The sequence below is a fragment of the Phyllopteryx taeniolatus genome, chromosome 3 (genome assembly GCF_024500385.1).
Source record: "Phyllopteryx taeniolatus isolate TA_2022b chromosome 3, UOR_Ptae_1.2, whole genome shotgun sequence".
Taxonomy (NCBI): Eukaryota; Metazoa; Chordata; class Actinopteri; order Syngnathiformes; family Syngnathidae; genus Phyllopteryx; species Phyllopteryx taeniolatus.
In genome coordinates, this window is record NC_084504.1 from 32,306,096 (window position 1) to 32,323,113 (window position 17,018).

A 17,018-nucleotide genomic window follows, 5' to 3' on the forward strand; every position below is an offset into this window, starting at 1 on the left:
CCTGAAGTGATTAGACATGCTGTGTGATGTGATTAGACATGCTGCGTTGACCAGAAAGGATTCTAAAGCTGCAGCACATGACACGGACCGACGTACCACTGAAAGATTCCGCCCTGAAACAAATGAAATGGTAAAGACAAAGAAAATGAAGGAGACATGACATACGTTGCAGTGTGCTCTCAAATGTCTCTCATCTGAAGCCATTTTTATTGACTTGTACTGTTAGGAGCCTGAAAATGATTCAGATTTGGGATTCAAGCTTGAACTGCATAAATGTTTGTTTCAAGGGCTGGCTGTGTTTGGAAGGAGCTTTGGAAGGAACACATGACCTCTCCTTGTCAGATGTGACTGAATTCTCATCGACATAAGCATAAACTTGTCTTCACCTAAAATGTCACACCCTCTCTGTGCCAAGCTAAATTTGTCAGTCGGCTGTGATCTGTGCTCAGTTCCTGGGCTTTGCACCCCTGTGCATGTACTCCACCATGCCTGTGACTGACATTGAGTGGAGCTGCAGCATCTTGAAGCACGCAAAAAGAAGCCGTCAGCAAAGTGCAGAAGTGAGCAGCAACCGCTTGGCAGTCAGCCTTTACAAGTCATTCTCTGGTTTGCGGGAGTTCTTCTCTTCGCTCCGGGTTTGGACCTCACCCTCGCCGGCCGACCCACCGGACACGAGCGCTTCTGTGTGTTCTCATTATTTTCGAATTGATTGTGAAGAAGTCTAATTCCGACCGTTTCGACCACTTACGGTGGACTGCTCCTTCATCCCTACAGCTGCCAAAGTCTCTGCCGAGAGAAGAGCAAACCTGTCTGGCGATGGCCGGACAAAGCACAATGCCTCACTTTCCTTCGTCTTTCCTACTCGATCCCCGTCTTTACAATGAAGCTATTTTAGAAGGGGATTAGGCACAGCTATCTCATCTGTCGAGCTGTCATACAGCCAGCGGATGAAAGGAGGACTGGCTGTGTGCAGGTTGTACACTCCAGGTTGAACAAACTTGGTTGAGCTATTTATTTTCTGCCTTATCAATGCAGTGAACACGAGTAGCCATTAATTTGTTAAAAGGTACTAAAATAACCAATGGAAACTGTATTACATTTTGGCACCTGCTGTTGAGGAGCCAGCCGCAGTCTTATGGTGCTTCAAAGGTGGAGATACCCCGCCTCCTGCCCGATGTTAGCTGGAATAGACTCCAGCACGCCCGCGACCCGCGTGAGAAGAAGCGGCTCAGAAAATGGATGGATGACACATAGGTCAAGAAAGACCCCGCTGGATTTTGATCCAGATAATCAATCAGATTGTGAAATGTATTTTTACTTTTCACACCCTTTTGCTGATGATGAGGTGGCCGGGTGGCTGCCGGGAGGTGAACCCAAGGACGACCCTGGACGTGCTAGGTGTACTACGTCTCCTGGCTGGCCTGGGAACGCCTCGGGGTCTCCCCGGAAGAACTGGAAGAAGTGGCTGGGGAGAGGGAAGTCTGGGCTTCCACCACCCGACCCCAAATTAGCAGAAATGGATGGATGGATGGATGGATGGATGGATGGATGGATGCATGGATGGATGCATGGATGGATGGACGGACGGACGGACATGCTGAGGCAGTTCCAGCAGATGGAGCTACAGTATGATTAAGAAAGCTTTCTTTGAAGGACAACGTCAGCTGGTTATGTGCGTAACCTACGCATCAAACAGGGCGCGCCTCAGGGAGGCCAGCTGTTAGTGGCTGAACTAATGCATACAGTATATGTCATCAGGAATGGTTCTTTTATTAACAGACACAGATGCATGATGCACACACACACACACATACACAATATTCACGCACTCTGACTCGTCCAAATGATGCTGAATAACTGCTTTGGGACAGCTAATAGGGTCCTGGGTGTGTGTGTCAACCAAACACACACAGAGATGGCTCACTGTGTGTGTTCATTCAGTGACATCAAGCTGCTCCGCCGCCAGTTGAACTCATTTGCTCACTTACAGCTGACGCTTAAGCCACACCCTCTTCTTTGAGTAAAATAAAGCTGGTGCACACGTCGCTCGATCGTCCTTCTTGCTAAGGCCCACCTTTCAAATTCGACCGTGTGTGCACTATTTATAATAATAATATACATTTAACAATTGTTAAGCAAGCATAGTGAATATCTACAAATATTCATCAGAAGGAATTATTTATATTCTCGCTGAATGTTTTCTCGACCCTGCAGACACTCACATCCTCCTGATGCACTTTATGGCAAACCTGCAACTCTCTCTCCCTCTCTCTCTCTCTCTCTCTCTCTCTTTCTTTCTGTCGCTCTCTGACGCTCTCTTTTCTCCCTGAAGGGCGCCATTGAGCCTCGTAAAGACAATGCAAGGTCATTATTTGTTCTTCAAAGGCTGCAACAGTGTGCAGACTGGTTGTGCTCTTTAGAGAAAGAAAAGACAAGAGTTGAGGAAATGCAAACAATTCATTTTCAGATAATGTTGCTGGCAAGCAAAAGTAACAGAGCAGGAGGCACGTTTGAATTGTCAACATTTGTGGTTTTGAGTTGGGAAATTGCAGTGTTTCTCAAAACAGAACCAAATGCTCCGTGCCATGAACCCACTTATTGAATTGGTCACTCTTTTGGTAGAATCTTAAGCACTTTTCCCCAACTCGAAAACATATTTTGACCACTAAAACACATTTTGCACTCTGATGCACAGGTAACAAAAGTGAAACTCAATTAAAGCACAAATGTCTCAACTTAAACACAGCAACTCAAAACTGATCGTACTTGTGGCTAAAAAAAAAACCCCTGTATGTCGTGTTATATACCATACTGTACGATATGCAAGCCCCAAATAGTATGAATTTATCATCGAGTCGCTTGAAAATGGAAAGCAGCTGTACTTTACTGAAAGATTTAGCAATCTGTAATCACACATACAGTATTCAAATCCCACACGAGGTTATTTGCTACATCGCATTCCGTAACACGGACCCATCTCAAACATGTGATGCATATTATGGGATTAGCTTTTGCTAAGAGAATATGGCATCCTTTCTCTGACAAAATGAGATTCCCCGTGATGATTCTATAATACATCAAAACATCTAAATATAAAAATTTCCGACGTGCGGTGCACATATTTCGGGCCGGAGTGCACTCTAGTAGATTGAAAAGTTCACTTTATCACTATTAAAGGCTGGCCTATTCAAAACAAAGGCAGTCCTGCTTCCTCAGCACGCCATGAGCCATAAGTGGAGTCTTCAGTAAACGTGCGACGTCTGGGTCTTAGTAGTTCATTAAGAGTGCCTGCGTGCTGATGGATTTCCCCGGTGAGTCACCACTTCATTAATCGCCCACACCGCACCCGGTTTGCTCATTACAGCGACAAAAGAGCGTCCACTTCGGAGGACGTGTGCTTGTGTTTCGGTTTTCATCACGACTGTCTTGCTTGTATTGGCAAACGGAGGCAACATGTAACCAGAGGTGGGAAGAGTCGGCGAATATTGTCTCAAGTAAGAGTACTTACTGTTACTTTCGAAAAGCTAATTCAGTTATGTAGCGCATTTCATACACAACGCAACTCAATTTGCTTTACATGATTAAAAGCATTGAAAAACAAACTGCTTATAAACATTTTAAAACAGAGGAACACAAAAATACAGTTAAAACAGCATACAGTGCATGTAAAAGTGGAAATGTTCTAAAAAGTGACTCACTGGTTAGCACATCTGCCTCACAGTTGTGAGGACTCGGGTTCAAATCCAGCCTCGCTTGTGTGGAGTTTTTATGTTCTCCCCGTGCCTCCGGGTACTCCGGTTTCCTCCCACACCCCAAAAACATGCACACTAGGTTAATTAAAGACTAAACTGCCCGTAGGTGTGACTATTGACCTACTGGGTTTATATACCATTTGCATTTCTTTCAAGTATTCAGGACCTTAACCATTTAGTGCTTTATAGACCAGTAGCAGAACGTTCAAATCTATTTTAAAGCTGACTGGGAGCCAGTGGAGAGAATTTAGAATTGGAGTAATATGTTCTAACCTCTTTGTTCTGGTCAGAACCCGAGCTGCAGCTCTTCAATGCTCTTTCGCCACAAGAGCATTACAATAATCCAGTCTCCTTGAGATAAAAGCATGGATGAGCTTCTCCAGTTAAAAGTTAAACGTAGTCCTCCAAATATTTACTTGATGAAGAGTAAGTGGTGAGGAAACGTCTGATTTAAAACAAAAACAAAAACAGAGCGTGAATGTCAAATACAATTAATAGTATATCGGAGTTCACACACACCTGCCACCATTTCAATTTTTAAGTGGCCAAAAATCAACAACACGTGCATTGGACCCCACTGAAACATTATCAAGGAAGTAAGAGAGCGAGAGAGAGAGAGAGAGAGAGCGAGAGAGAGATATATTAAGATTACCAAATGGCACGTATCCCCAAGAAGCATGTTTTACAGTGATTTATGACCATAGCATAGGCCTAATGCTGCCAGATGCTCTCCCAAAACAACAATAGGAAACATCTGCAACTTACCACAAGGTGTTTTCTCAAGGTAGAAGTGGGCTGAAATTTCCACGTTGAAGCAGATGCAAGACTACACTGCATCATAAAGTTGTTGGTTTTCAGAGTCTGTAAACACTCACGCGGCAGTTTTTTTGTTTTGTTTTTTTTTCTCACCAAAATGAGTCATTTTGATTGTGTGCGGTCATGTGACTGCCTTGTGCCATCTGATCTTTGAATTGGCATCAAATCACACGAGTGATCACGTTGGAACGGCGTTTAAAAATAGATTGCGCGTGCAATAATGGATAAATAAAAGTAGCGAGCGGCATGATGATCATTGTAACGGAGTAAAAGTATCGATTCTTCTTAACATAAATACTCAAGTAAAAGTAAAAAGTATGGTGCATTCAAACTACTCTGACAAGTACAATTCATCCAAATTGTTGCTCGAGTAAATGTAATGGCGTAAAAGTAGCGCTTTACCGCCCACCTCTGCATGTAACCAATTCAGGAGTGTTCTCATTAAAAATACAATTCTCATCTTGGGACGCAAGTGTTTAAATCATAATGTGAAAACTCACAGCAATAACAAGTGCGCTTTGCCAGGACATTACAGTTTGTCTCCATTTCTCATCTCAAATCTATAAAGACCGAACAAACACTTTCTGCAAAAGATGTGTTTCAGCAAATACATTCATAGCATTCATACAGGCTGGGTCAATCCTTCCCGGAAATGAAATGTCTTTCTTTAAGCTCCAGTCAAGAATGCTTTTTAAAATGCTCTTTAAGTCCTTAATGCCCCACTCTTTGCGTTTTCTATTTTGCTTCCAATATCAGATATCTATATGTTGTTTTGTGTGGGGGGAGGATGTGTATTCACATCTTCTGTCGATTCACATTTTCTGTGAAGTAACCCCTATTTAACATCACTGTGTCTGCATTTATTCAGGAGTAGAAGCAACCTGCATGACCCTACACCCAAACTACAATTTACCAACATAAACTACCAAGCATGGCACACCAGTTAATTTGGATCGGACTGACTCTTCCACCCCGTAGGATTATTCATTTCATATTTTAACCTTTATGTATGCAGGTAAGCCAACTGCGAACAGATTCTCAGTTGCAATGTCGACCTGGCAGCTGACATCAGAGTTGAACAAAGCAAAACTTGAAAACGCATGTAATCTTGGCATTACTTCACTGGACTCTACTGAATGAGCCCAATGAATTCGAACTGTAAACGATGCGGTCATTATTGCAAAGCGCCCTTCTTATGGCTCCAAATGCGGATAGAGGATGTCATAAATATGTCATGTCAGATAAGTGGGTGACTGTCCATTGTCAACACATTTTTTTCAAGAAATCATCCACACTTTGGGAAATCTTTGATATCAAAGCACGAACCTATTGATTTTGAAGTATATCGAAATCCTGTTCGTATGATACGTGGATGCCACAAGTTCCTTGATGACTTCGCTGTCCAGATTTCTACTTCACAAAGGTGACCCATTGTTTCCATGTGAATGCTAATACAAGTGATACTGTAGCGAGACTGTGCCGTTTACCACATCAGGTTGCTAAGCGGCTCCTCTTTTGCATGACAATGTACATTCATGCTGTCCCGGACAACTTGTCACAGCGACAAGAAATATTGAATTGCTTCTTGTCGGTGTTCGTGCGGTGAATGTTGTCGGCGCCATGCGCTAAACGCTTTGATGTGCAGCGGAAGAGAGACAGATTGAGGTTTGCGTGCGTCCCTTGGAGTTCATGTGTTTCAGATTTATTAAGGTTTACGAGAGAATATCCTGCTCTCAGAGGTAGAGGTTAATCCTCGGGGAGATTAGATGACTGCTACCAGTGCTTGAAGCTGCTATACAAGTGATTACCATATATGATTTTGTTCACATAAGTAAACATACTCTCGCAATAATGATAGTAGTCGTCATATTACAACTTAATATGTTTTGTTGTTGAAATGTGAAAATCAGTACCTCCAAACCTGAGACCGTGGTCCTCAGTCGCAAAAGGGTGGCGTGCCCTCTCCAGGTCGGGGATGAGATCCTGCCCCAAGTGGAGGAGTTCAAGTATCTTGGGGTCTTGTTCTCAAGTGAGGGAAGAACGGAACGGGAGATCGACAGGCGGCTCGGCGCGGCGTCTGCAGTGATGCGGACTTTGTATCGGTCCGTTGTGGTAAAGAAGGAGCTGCGCCGAAAGGCGCAGCGCTCGATTTACCGGTCAATCTACGTTCCTACCCTCACCTATGGTCACGAGCTGTGGGTCGTGACCGAAAGAACGAGATCCCGGATACAAGCGGCCGAAATTAGAGTAGAGCCGCTGCTCCACCACATTGAGAGGAGCCAGATGAGGATGCCTCCCAGACGCCTCCCTGGTGAGGTGCTCCGGGCACGTGCCACCGGTAGGAGACCCCGGGGTCGACCCAGGACACGCCGGAGAGACTATGTCTCCCCGCTGGCCTCGGAACGCCTCGGGTTCCCCCCGGAAGTGGCTGGGGAGAGGGAAGTCTTGGGCGTCCCTGCTAAAGCGACTGCCCCTGCGACCCGACCTCGGATAAGCGGAAGAAAATTGATGGATGGATGGAAATGTGTACAGATTTTAAAAATGTGTTTGAGTTATATGAATATGAATATGCAGGTGCATTTCAACAAATTAGAATTTTGTAGAATAGTTCATTCATTGCAATTCAAAAAGTGAAACTCATTATATGGAGTCAACACACATATACTACGGGCGGTGCTGGTCTACGAAATTACCAAGACCGGACCAACCCGACCAAGTGCACAGTTGCAGCGCCCGTTACACCGTTCGCGAAAATAGGGCCTATTAAAAGGCATGTTGATAAATGTACTGAAGTGTTATTTGGGCAAACAAGAAACAAAATAAGGGACTGATCCCCTGAAACAAAGAGACGTTGTTAAACCGTGGACATACAAATGGACATCACAAGGGAAATGGAATCTGTCACAAAGAAAAACAACATGTTGAACGGTTGTTTTGCATTCTGGACTGAAGCAATTCTATTTCTCTTCACTTCGGTCATTCATAGTTTAACAGGTTGAAAGCAACAACTGCTCTGTTCAGCAGAGAACATGCGGTGAAAGCAGAGATGCCACACTTGGCAGCCCTCTGGTGCAGCCTGCCGCTTGTTGAGAAACATTTACCAGCTCTGACATGTAATCAGAGCATGTTTACACCGTAGTGGGCCAGAAGAGGCGTTGAGGAGCTGGAGCCCCAGTGACTCAGTGCAGCAGGACACGCCAGATGAGATGTGACACTTGGTACGTGTTCGTACGTACGTACAGTAAACACGGGCGCGCACGCTCGCATCGGTTGTCCTTGCGAAGGTCACAAGCCAAACAAACCCAAGGGCTCACCAGCTGAACGTTGACAGTGACACGATCCTCCCTGCCAACTGCACTGACGCTGATGCAGGGTGAGTAGCAACTCAGAGAGCGTGGACGTGCCAAGGCTTGAACATTTCTCACCTGCGAAATCAATGGGCCCTACCTTCTGGAATCTTAACTAAGGGGCTGTTTACGCAGGACAGTTTTTAAACTCAAAATATAGAAAATGCTCAGGATAATGAGCGTGATACGGCTTCTACAACAAAGTTTACATGACCTGTGACCTGCGGATACACAGAAGACAACTCTCCACCCTACTAGTCCCTGAGAAAAATACACCTGTTTGTGAAACCTTTCAAAAACTCAAACATTATCATATCATATAAGTATAAACAGTAGCAATATGGACTGCTTTTAAAAAAAAAAAAAAAAGGTCAATGTGTGTGGTTTGCCTAAACACACATACAAAAAAGACTGTTTACATCCGGTTATTAGTTTTTCTTTTGTTGCTGCTTGTCTTGTCTAGTTGTCTCAACTACACTGAATAAAATCACTTTTTCACATAATTAAAACGTGGTTTCCTGGTAAAAAATAAATAACTCATCAAATAATATATGTTAGCTTAACACCTTTTAATTCTTTTTTTTCTTTTGCTTCAAAATTCCCCTGTACAAGGACATAACCCCGTCTCGTATTACGCGGCGTTTGGCTTCCTTATCGAAGCAGTTTAGCGGATGTTTGCGTCCTCTTTCTTGATGTACCGCACTGTAGATTCATTCACGCCATAATGGCGTGCCACAGATGCATAACTTCTGCCCTCTTTGATCGTATCTAAAAGTTTCACTTTTTCGCTAATGGTCACCATCTTCTTTTTCCTCTTCGGCGCCCCGGAGGAAGCTTTTAACTAATCCAAAAAAGTTATCACGAACACAACACGAAGATACAGTATGCAAGAAAGTCAACAGCGTGGACGAGAGTGGCGAGACACAACAAGGGAAGATGCTGGGTGAGGCCGCGATGATGCGCAGCCAATCAGCTCACGGGATAAATCCACTCGTGCTCTCATTGGTCGACGTCGCGCCGGGAACCAATCACGTGCCTTGTATGAGTGCCCGTACAGTACAGTACAGTACAGTACAGGCATGTGCAAATCCTCTGAGTCAACTCATCTCTGTTTGGCATGCAGGGAAACCTTCAAACTGATCGACTTGATTGTTTTTAGCAAATAATCATGAACTTAGAATTTGATGGGTGCAACACGTTCCTGGGACAGGTGGCAAAAAAAAAGAGTGAGAAAGTTGAGGAATGCTCATCAAACACGTGTTTGGAACTGCACAGGTGAACAGGCTCATTGGGAACAGGTGGGTGCCATGATTGGCTAGAAAAGGAGCTTTGTCGTGTGCATTAAAAGGAACTAGAGGGCTACGGTAGGAGAATATGACCCAGCATGTCATGAGCTTGAAGACAGATTCATAGATAGAGTAGATGATTCCACTCGCTCAGTGGCAGAAAAGTCGCACTATCGTCTAAGTGGCTGATGTTAAACTGGCCCGACATTCCAGACACTTGTCGTTAGTCTATCATTTTGTGATCTGACTCACCCCTTCAACTCTTTCCAGATCAGCGTTCCATCTCTCGCAGGGGCTGGCGGGCGCCTGCCACTGGAATTTGTAAATGAAAGCCGTCAAAGAGCTCTTGCTTTAATTATTCACCAAATTTCATGACTGAGTGCTTCCAATTATGGATCAATGTCTCATTTCTGCACCCCTTTTTTTTTTTTTTTTTTTTTATAAACCACATTTTTCGTCACAAAACGCTTCTTCTTATAAGTTTGCCTCTGCCGACACAGCTGTTCACATCCCAGCTCTTAGCTGCTGATCAGTGAAAGCTCTAACTGCTCGAATGCTTCTTATACGCACCCCCCTAGTGTTTTCTTTGTTTCATATATTGTATACAAATACAAACTAATAATACAAATACAAAATCCTCACGAGCCAAAAAGCATGTGGTTTGCTTTTTGCAATTCCCTTGAATGTGCTCTGCAGTGATGGGAGAAATAAGTGGCGTTAGTAACGGCAATACTTTTTCTTGTACTTTTTCAATCATTACAGCACCGCTACGGTTACTGCCAAAAATGTGGCACATTACTTTAATTACTGCCTCATTGAGGCTGTTTTGATCAGACCATCTAGATCTGCAATAATCATGTTGTCTAATCAGCATCTGGGCAGCGACCCAGCTGGATGCCAGGATGACAACTGGAAGCTGTTTGCAACACTCAAAATGGGATATGCGGCGAAGACTGAGGAAGAGGAGGGCGACCATCGAGCCACCATCGTGTCAGCGGGACCGAGCGGACACACTACAGTCAGGCGGCTTTTCTGATTGCATCTCTGTAACGATTCCAAAGGAGAATTGGCAGCAGATGCTGGCGGCCGCCTCGTTTACGGGCCTCGCCGCTCCGTGCCACTTTGGCGTGGGGTCTTCGGGTCCCTTTGCCTTCCCACGGGCGTCCTCGGATCCCGTGTTTGCGGCAGGCGCGGGAGCTCTGTGCCAGCATGGCCGGCGCCTCGCCGTGTCGCAACTGACAAGCCAACGCGACTGACTACATCAGAAGAGTGTTGCAACCGCAAGGAAAAATAATGGGCTCTTCTAGGCTGGGAAGCACAGAAAAGCTTGAGTGGATTTCAGTCTACTTCGAGCCCCACCAGGATGTGAAACCATCAAGCGTTAAAATATAACTTTTTAACACTCAAACCCTGACAAAGAAGGCCAGCCCATAACTGGATCACATCCACAAAAAAGGGGATTGACCAAGTGTGTTTAACAGAAACTTGGCACAAACTAAGGATCTATACACATATAGTACCTCGTCCTAAATCAGGACTGCCATACTGGATCCACCTACTTTAAGAAGGCCACGACTACGGGACCAGAGAGGAGACTTGGCAGTTTTCTACCACGCAGACTCCAACTACCGCTTCTGCCTGAGCCATCTACATTTAAACGTCTCTCATTCAAATGTTTATCAGAAATGCACATAGCTATATTATGTATCTGACACCGGCCACCATGCACAGACTTCATCACAGAAATTCAAGATCTCCTGACATCACTCTGTGCTACATCAGCATCTACATCAGTGCTACATCTACTTAGAGACTTTAGTATACATGTTGACTCCACCACCAGCTATTCTGCTGCAGAACTTCAGATGCTCCTTGACTGACAAGTTGTTAAGCAGCATGTTGGAGTGCCCACACGCACCAAAGGTCATGCTCTTGACCTTGTAATCACAGACTCTACCCACAGAAAAAAAACAACTAAAAGTCTATGATTTAGGTGTGTCTGAGCTATTTTCATGGAGTTTGCCACAAAATGGCCATATTGTAGAGTCATATTTAGTTCAGAAATCTGAAAATAAATAAATAAATCCCACCTCCTTCTAAACCTCTCAAGCATTAGTGATGGACAGCCAGTGACAGTGAGTCATTGAGTCAAACTCTACAATTCTGGTCTTGGTGACAGCCCCGTGCCCCATGGAAGACGAGAGCAGTCTCTTTCTCGAGAAGACAACGGCCGCCCCCATTGATGGCACAGGAGCTACGGTGTACGAAGAGAGTTGGTTGTGCCCTTGAGCGGAGATTTGTTGCTTCTGGTTTGGTAGTCCACAAGCAGGTTTACCACCACCACCACCAAAAGGTCTACTGTCAGGCACGAGCCACAGCTAGATCTCAGTTGTACGCCGATAAAAGTAGTAACAGTTGTTTTGTACAGTCAACTGTCGACTGAAACCCCAGACCTGCACCGACCGCTCCTGGTGACCACACCGAGAAGCAGGCTATTAGGTCAATGGACCTCTTTTCCTACAAAGTGGAATCTATCCACTCCACCTTTCCTGATCCTTTCTAGTCTGCACTAGTTCACACCGTTCTTTGCCCAATTCACCGATGTGACGCAGCAGATGGTAGTGGGCATCTTAATAGGGGATGAGAGGCTCTACATGTGCCATGGACCCTCTCTTAACGTCCCTGCTTCAAGATTTCACCTCCCAGTGGTCAAGTTCCATCAGCTCTCAACGTTGCGCTAATTCATCCCCGCCTAAAATAAATCTTTAGAGCCTGGAAATCTGGCAAACGACTAACCCATCTCTAATCTACAATTTGCCAGTTCCAGTGTTTGATAATGTGTGCCTAATCACTTCTGTATTTTGAATGTTTACTTTCATTCTTTACACCCAGTGATGGAATTCTTCAGTTCTTATTTCACAATAAGATTAACTTTTGTGGTTCCGTCCATCTCTTGCAGTTAGTTTTCTACTGTTTATTATTCGCGCCGACTGTGTGTCATTGTTTTTTTTCCATTTGTGCTTTGTGTTAGTATATCACCTTCAGCTGTTATCTTTTGTTGAATAAAACTATTGCTCAATCTTTGTTTTCTACTTTGGGGTTCAAGATTTATTACATATTTTTCATGTGGGTTTTTTTATGCTGCCATGACCCAGATGCGAAATCTGCCAAAAAAACAGGATTGTGTCACATGAATCCTGTAGTGTAAATCAAGTCTAAATCAGTTTTAGGTAGACTGCTGCCTACCCATTTAATGCTATGTTTGAATGTTTTTGTCTCAACAACACACAAAAAATTACGGTTTAAGTTCAGAAGATGCCTACAAATGTCCTGTTAGCCAAGTCTGAAATTAGGCAAAACATACCAAACAAAGGTTTTCTGCTCCATCTCTTTGGAACAACTTACATTAAAGAATCTGATCTATTTCGGAATTTCAAAGGATTGTCAGCACAGATACAGATACAGATTCTATGCAAAAAACAAAAAAAAGTGATTGTTTTATGTTTGTCTTCACTGAATAGTTTTACTATACCATAATATTGAATTTAAGTTGTTTTGTAATATAAGAATAGATCAAATTAAATATTTTGTTAATATAGTCAGCCAGAGCTGCAAGAAATGCTAAGTTAGCAATGTCCTTTTACCATCATTCCTGTCATACGGTGTTGCATGTTTTTGTTTGCACATTAAGGACAAAAGTTCTGTTTTTATTTAAATTCCTTATTTTAAAAAGAACATTTAAGCAACACGTTTTCCCTCACATTTTAGCGATTGTAGGGTGAAAGCTGCAGCTAGCTACTAGTGTGGACTGAATGGGTGACAGAGTTGGGAATATGAAATTTTAAGGGGAATAGTGTGTCAGAAACTTATTGAGAAAGAGGAAAAAAAGAGCTATGAAGTAGTTCTTTTTTGGAACAGTGAACATAGTTCAAAGTTTTGAATTATGAACTGTGAAATGAACTTGTTCATTTTTGGAACGGTGAACTGAACTTTGTACTAGTTCATGTAGAACTTTGCCAACACTGCAAGGACGGGACTGACCATCTTTGACCTTGAAGTCTTCAGCCATGCCAACAGTGGTAAAGCTAAAGGCACCAAGGTTTTCGGAATCCGCAAGGACTTCTAACGACACCGTGGAGGCACAGAAAGAGTCTCAGCACCGACAGATTCAAGGACGAACCATCACACCACACACACACACGCACACACACTCTTGTCCCCCAGGGCTCAGTGTCTGCTGCCCCCTAGTGTTTGTATGGACGAGATCTCAGCTTGTCTGCATGTTGCTCCCATCGTGGTCAAAGCCTCTTATCCAGCTTTGGGCAGAACATTGGGTGGAACTGTGGGAAACACTAGCAATTGATTTCATTGCCATTTGCTATTTAGATAGTTTTCCGCTTAATGAGGCAAATATTGAGCGCAGCTGATTGGGAAGTAGTGCCTGCCGCAGGTCTGAGGTCACTAGTGATGCTAACAACCCTCATTAGGGATCCATTTACACCACTGGAGCCTTTACTTCCAATGATGGAGCCTAATGCTGCACTGTGGGTGGAAAAGCATTTAGTTTTGATTAGGCAGTTGTTGGCATGGTGCATTTCATTAAGTCCATGATGAGATTTTGTAGTCAGGGAATTGGGACGCGATCCTGTTTAAGATGGGCGAACACATCGACCGCGGCCCGTTTCCCTCAAGGCGACCTGAGGCAAGTTGCGCAACCAGTTTTTCCCATGACATTCTTCTTCTTTACATGGAGATCTAATGTGCGACAGTAAAAGTGTGCTTTATGAGCGTAACATCGGCCTTATTGTTTCTTTTTTTTTTTTATTAATGGGATCTGACCAATGTAACGGTGTTACAATAGGGTTCACGTTTAGAATTGATGGAAAGTATATTCTAAAAGTTCTGTGGACATCATAATATATAGTAACATAATAATAATGTATTTTTTGTCTTTATTTTTTGAGTCCCTAACCTCAAGGATGAACGGTGGAAAATGGATGGATTTTTCTCATTTTCTATGAGGTGACATTTCTCGTTTCTTCAACAACAATCCTCATGAAGAGCTTGGTGTGGATCACTGAAAGCAAAGCCCTCTGCTCGGTTTTCTTCAATATACCCAAGACATTATCTCATGGCATGTCATTTTTCCAGCAATGTTGTGAAATATAGATCTATTTACATATGTATGTTGCCTGAAGTACATTTCTGAGCGGAAGCACCCTAAGCCTGTATCCTTTAAAGAGAGCAGTTTCTCATAACATCCTGCTTTACGATCTCATCTTTGGTGGAGCCAGTTTAGATTGCTGTAAATGAATGTCAGTTGACATGCCATAAATCAATGTTATTGCTTTAGTATGTTGGAGCAAATGGTAGCAATATGAGGGACGCGCCGGCATGCTTGATTTTATCTTCAGCCGTTCAGCGCAGCCTTCATGTAGAAAACCCTTCAGCATGTTCAAATACAGTGTAGCAACACTCACGCGGGCATGCCTACGCATTTTCATTCCTCGGGAAACCAGTGCCTTCAGGGGCAGTGCTGTCGTGACATGCAATCGAATGTCAATTTGCTGGAAACGTACTGACAAGAAGATGGTTGAGGGCTGCTGGTGACGTCTGTCAGTGGGCGCTTGTCTGAAGGTTCTTTGTCGGTGAAGAGGGTACGATCGTGGTATTGCTTCTGCAAAAGTAGATTTCTTCTTTCGGGGTGACATTTTTAATGAACAAGACGTGAAGGAAGTTAATAACCTGCTTGTGATGCCATCCTGGGACAAGGCCATGTCTCCAAATTCTCTCTCTTATGATAAAACTGCAACATTAACTTCAGCTTTGCTTTACACACAGTAGTTTAACAAGGTCATGTCTTCTTTCAAATCCCCACGGTACCTACAACGTGTCTGCATAAGCAAGGACCTCCAAAGCCACAAATGCAGGTGCACCCGCATCCATTCTCACTCCTGGCTTACTTTTATTTGACAATGTTTCAGGGGGAGTTTACACGTTCATCTCCCGCTGTCGCCATCTTTCTTTTTATTGTTGAAAGGTTGAATTGAAACGCTCCATTGATGATGTGCATCTACGGGTGCTCATCACCTTCATTCTCAACTGTGCAACACCCAGTTTCCTACCTACCTTCTGGCTTTTTTTTTTTTTTTTTTCCACCTCGCCATGCTTCTTTCACAGAAAAACTGTGTTTGAGTGAAACCTGCTTAGAATATTCCAACAATACAAGCGTGACATAAATGTATTTCCTTTTCAATTTGGACTTTGGAAAGACCACCACTAAAATGTTACTTGCAACAGCGGGATACCATAGAGGGCCTTCGGTGAATAAGTAACAGCAACAAACAAAAGAAAAAGTTGTTTTTTTTAAAGGTTTGCAATTATATTTGCTACACCCGCTGCTGTGGTGGGCCCATGAGACTATCAAATATCCATCCATCCTTCCATTTTCTACTTCCCGTCTGAGTTCAGGCCAAAGTTCAATTAGCAGTCTGACATGCGCCCACCAGAGCGCTGCCGCCACCAGGTTTGACGCGAGATGTCGTGTGCTTTGGATCACGAGCTGTCCTTCTCCATATTGTGGTTTGTGGTGGAGAGAAATGTAAAGTATGGCGGCTGCACTTGTCGTTGGATGTTCATCTATTTGATAGGCCACGTTTTGCGTTGTGTCCCACCGGACATTTGGGCTGGTTATTCAAATTTAAGAAGGCCAGTCGTGTGTGTGTGTGTAACCAACCGACATTTGCGTATGCCTACTAATGTAAATCCTTGCATTGCTTTGTGTGTGTGTGCGCGCGCACAGGGTGTTCTGACTTCCTTCTATTGGCTGTTTTCTGCTGGATCCAGTTGACAGCGCATGTCAACAGTCGAGTTTCAAGCACCACTGAACCCATAAATTTAAAGTTTTCCCTCGACAAGTCATTTGAACTTCGCTTGTGAATACCCCACTCACGTCTCCTCGAGTTCCGCCCGCCTACGTTGTCATTTTCGCCTGCCATTCTGTTTGCGTGTGTTTTTGTGAATCCACACAGTTGTGTGCTGCCTGCTATGACTTGTCACAGGCGCCCCGTGGTAGTCGTACATGTTGTGTCTCATACATAAATGATACATACACAATGGGACCTTCCTTGACCTTCAACTGTTTCACCAAAGTTCGCCATCACCAATCGAATGCGTCGGACCGATGGTTTGGGCGTCTTCGGTCGAGATTAAACGAGGGTCACAATGGCGCAGTGAGTTTGATCATTGAACAAAAGAAGCGTTGAACAATTATAGCATTCGCTGGAGGAATCCTCCGAATAAGAACCTTTCCAATAACTCTCTCCTGTGACTGTTTATTCTTTGGGACACGTCAATCTAGTTTTCTTGAGCCTGGATTCAAGAGGGCCCCGTTGAGTTCATTCGAGGTTCATATGAATCGGAATCATCTCAAAGAGCTCCGTTGTGCTCCTTATACTTTCTACAAACAACTTTTTGCCTGCCACAAAACTATTCACAGCAGAAGTTGGTTTTAGACTTTAAATAATGACTGCTTTGTTTCACGATTTGATTCAAATGGATGATGGACAGACAATGAATATTACATTATTCTGATCGTGATGGATTATTAAAGTCATTTTAGATCGAGACTTGGCGATTTGTGGCTCTCTCTGGCTCGTGACTTCCGACAGGTTCGTCACGGTCTTCTTTCGAGTCGTTCTTCGAAAATGTATCTTTTACATTGTTGTGTTCAGGAAAATTCCAAAGTTCATGACAAGACTTCTCTTCTCCAGCTACTGGTGCTTTCGGAATCCTTGGTGAAAAGCTTAATTTATGTG

At 43.7% G+C, this 17,018-nt stretch overlaps 1 protein-coding gene across 2 annotated transcripts in view; it reads left to right on the forward strand.

The window, feature by feature from the left end:
• Positions 1-17,018, forward strand: part of si:dkeyp-14d3.1 (transmembrane protein 132C) — a 115,281-nt gene that overhangs the window by 46,920 nt on the left and 51,343 nt on the right. The window lies entirely within an intron of this gene.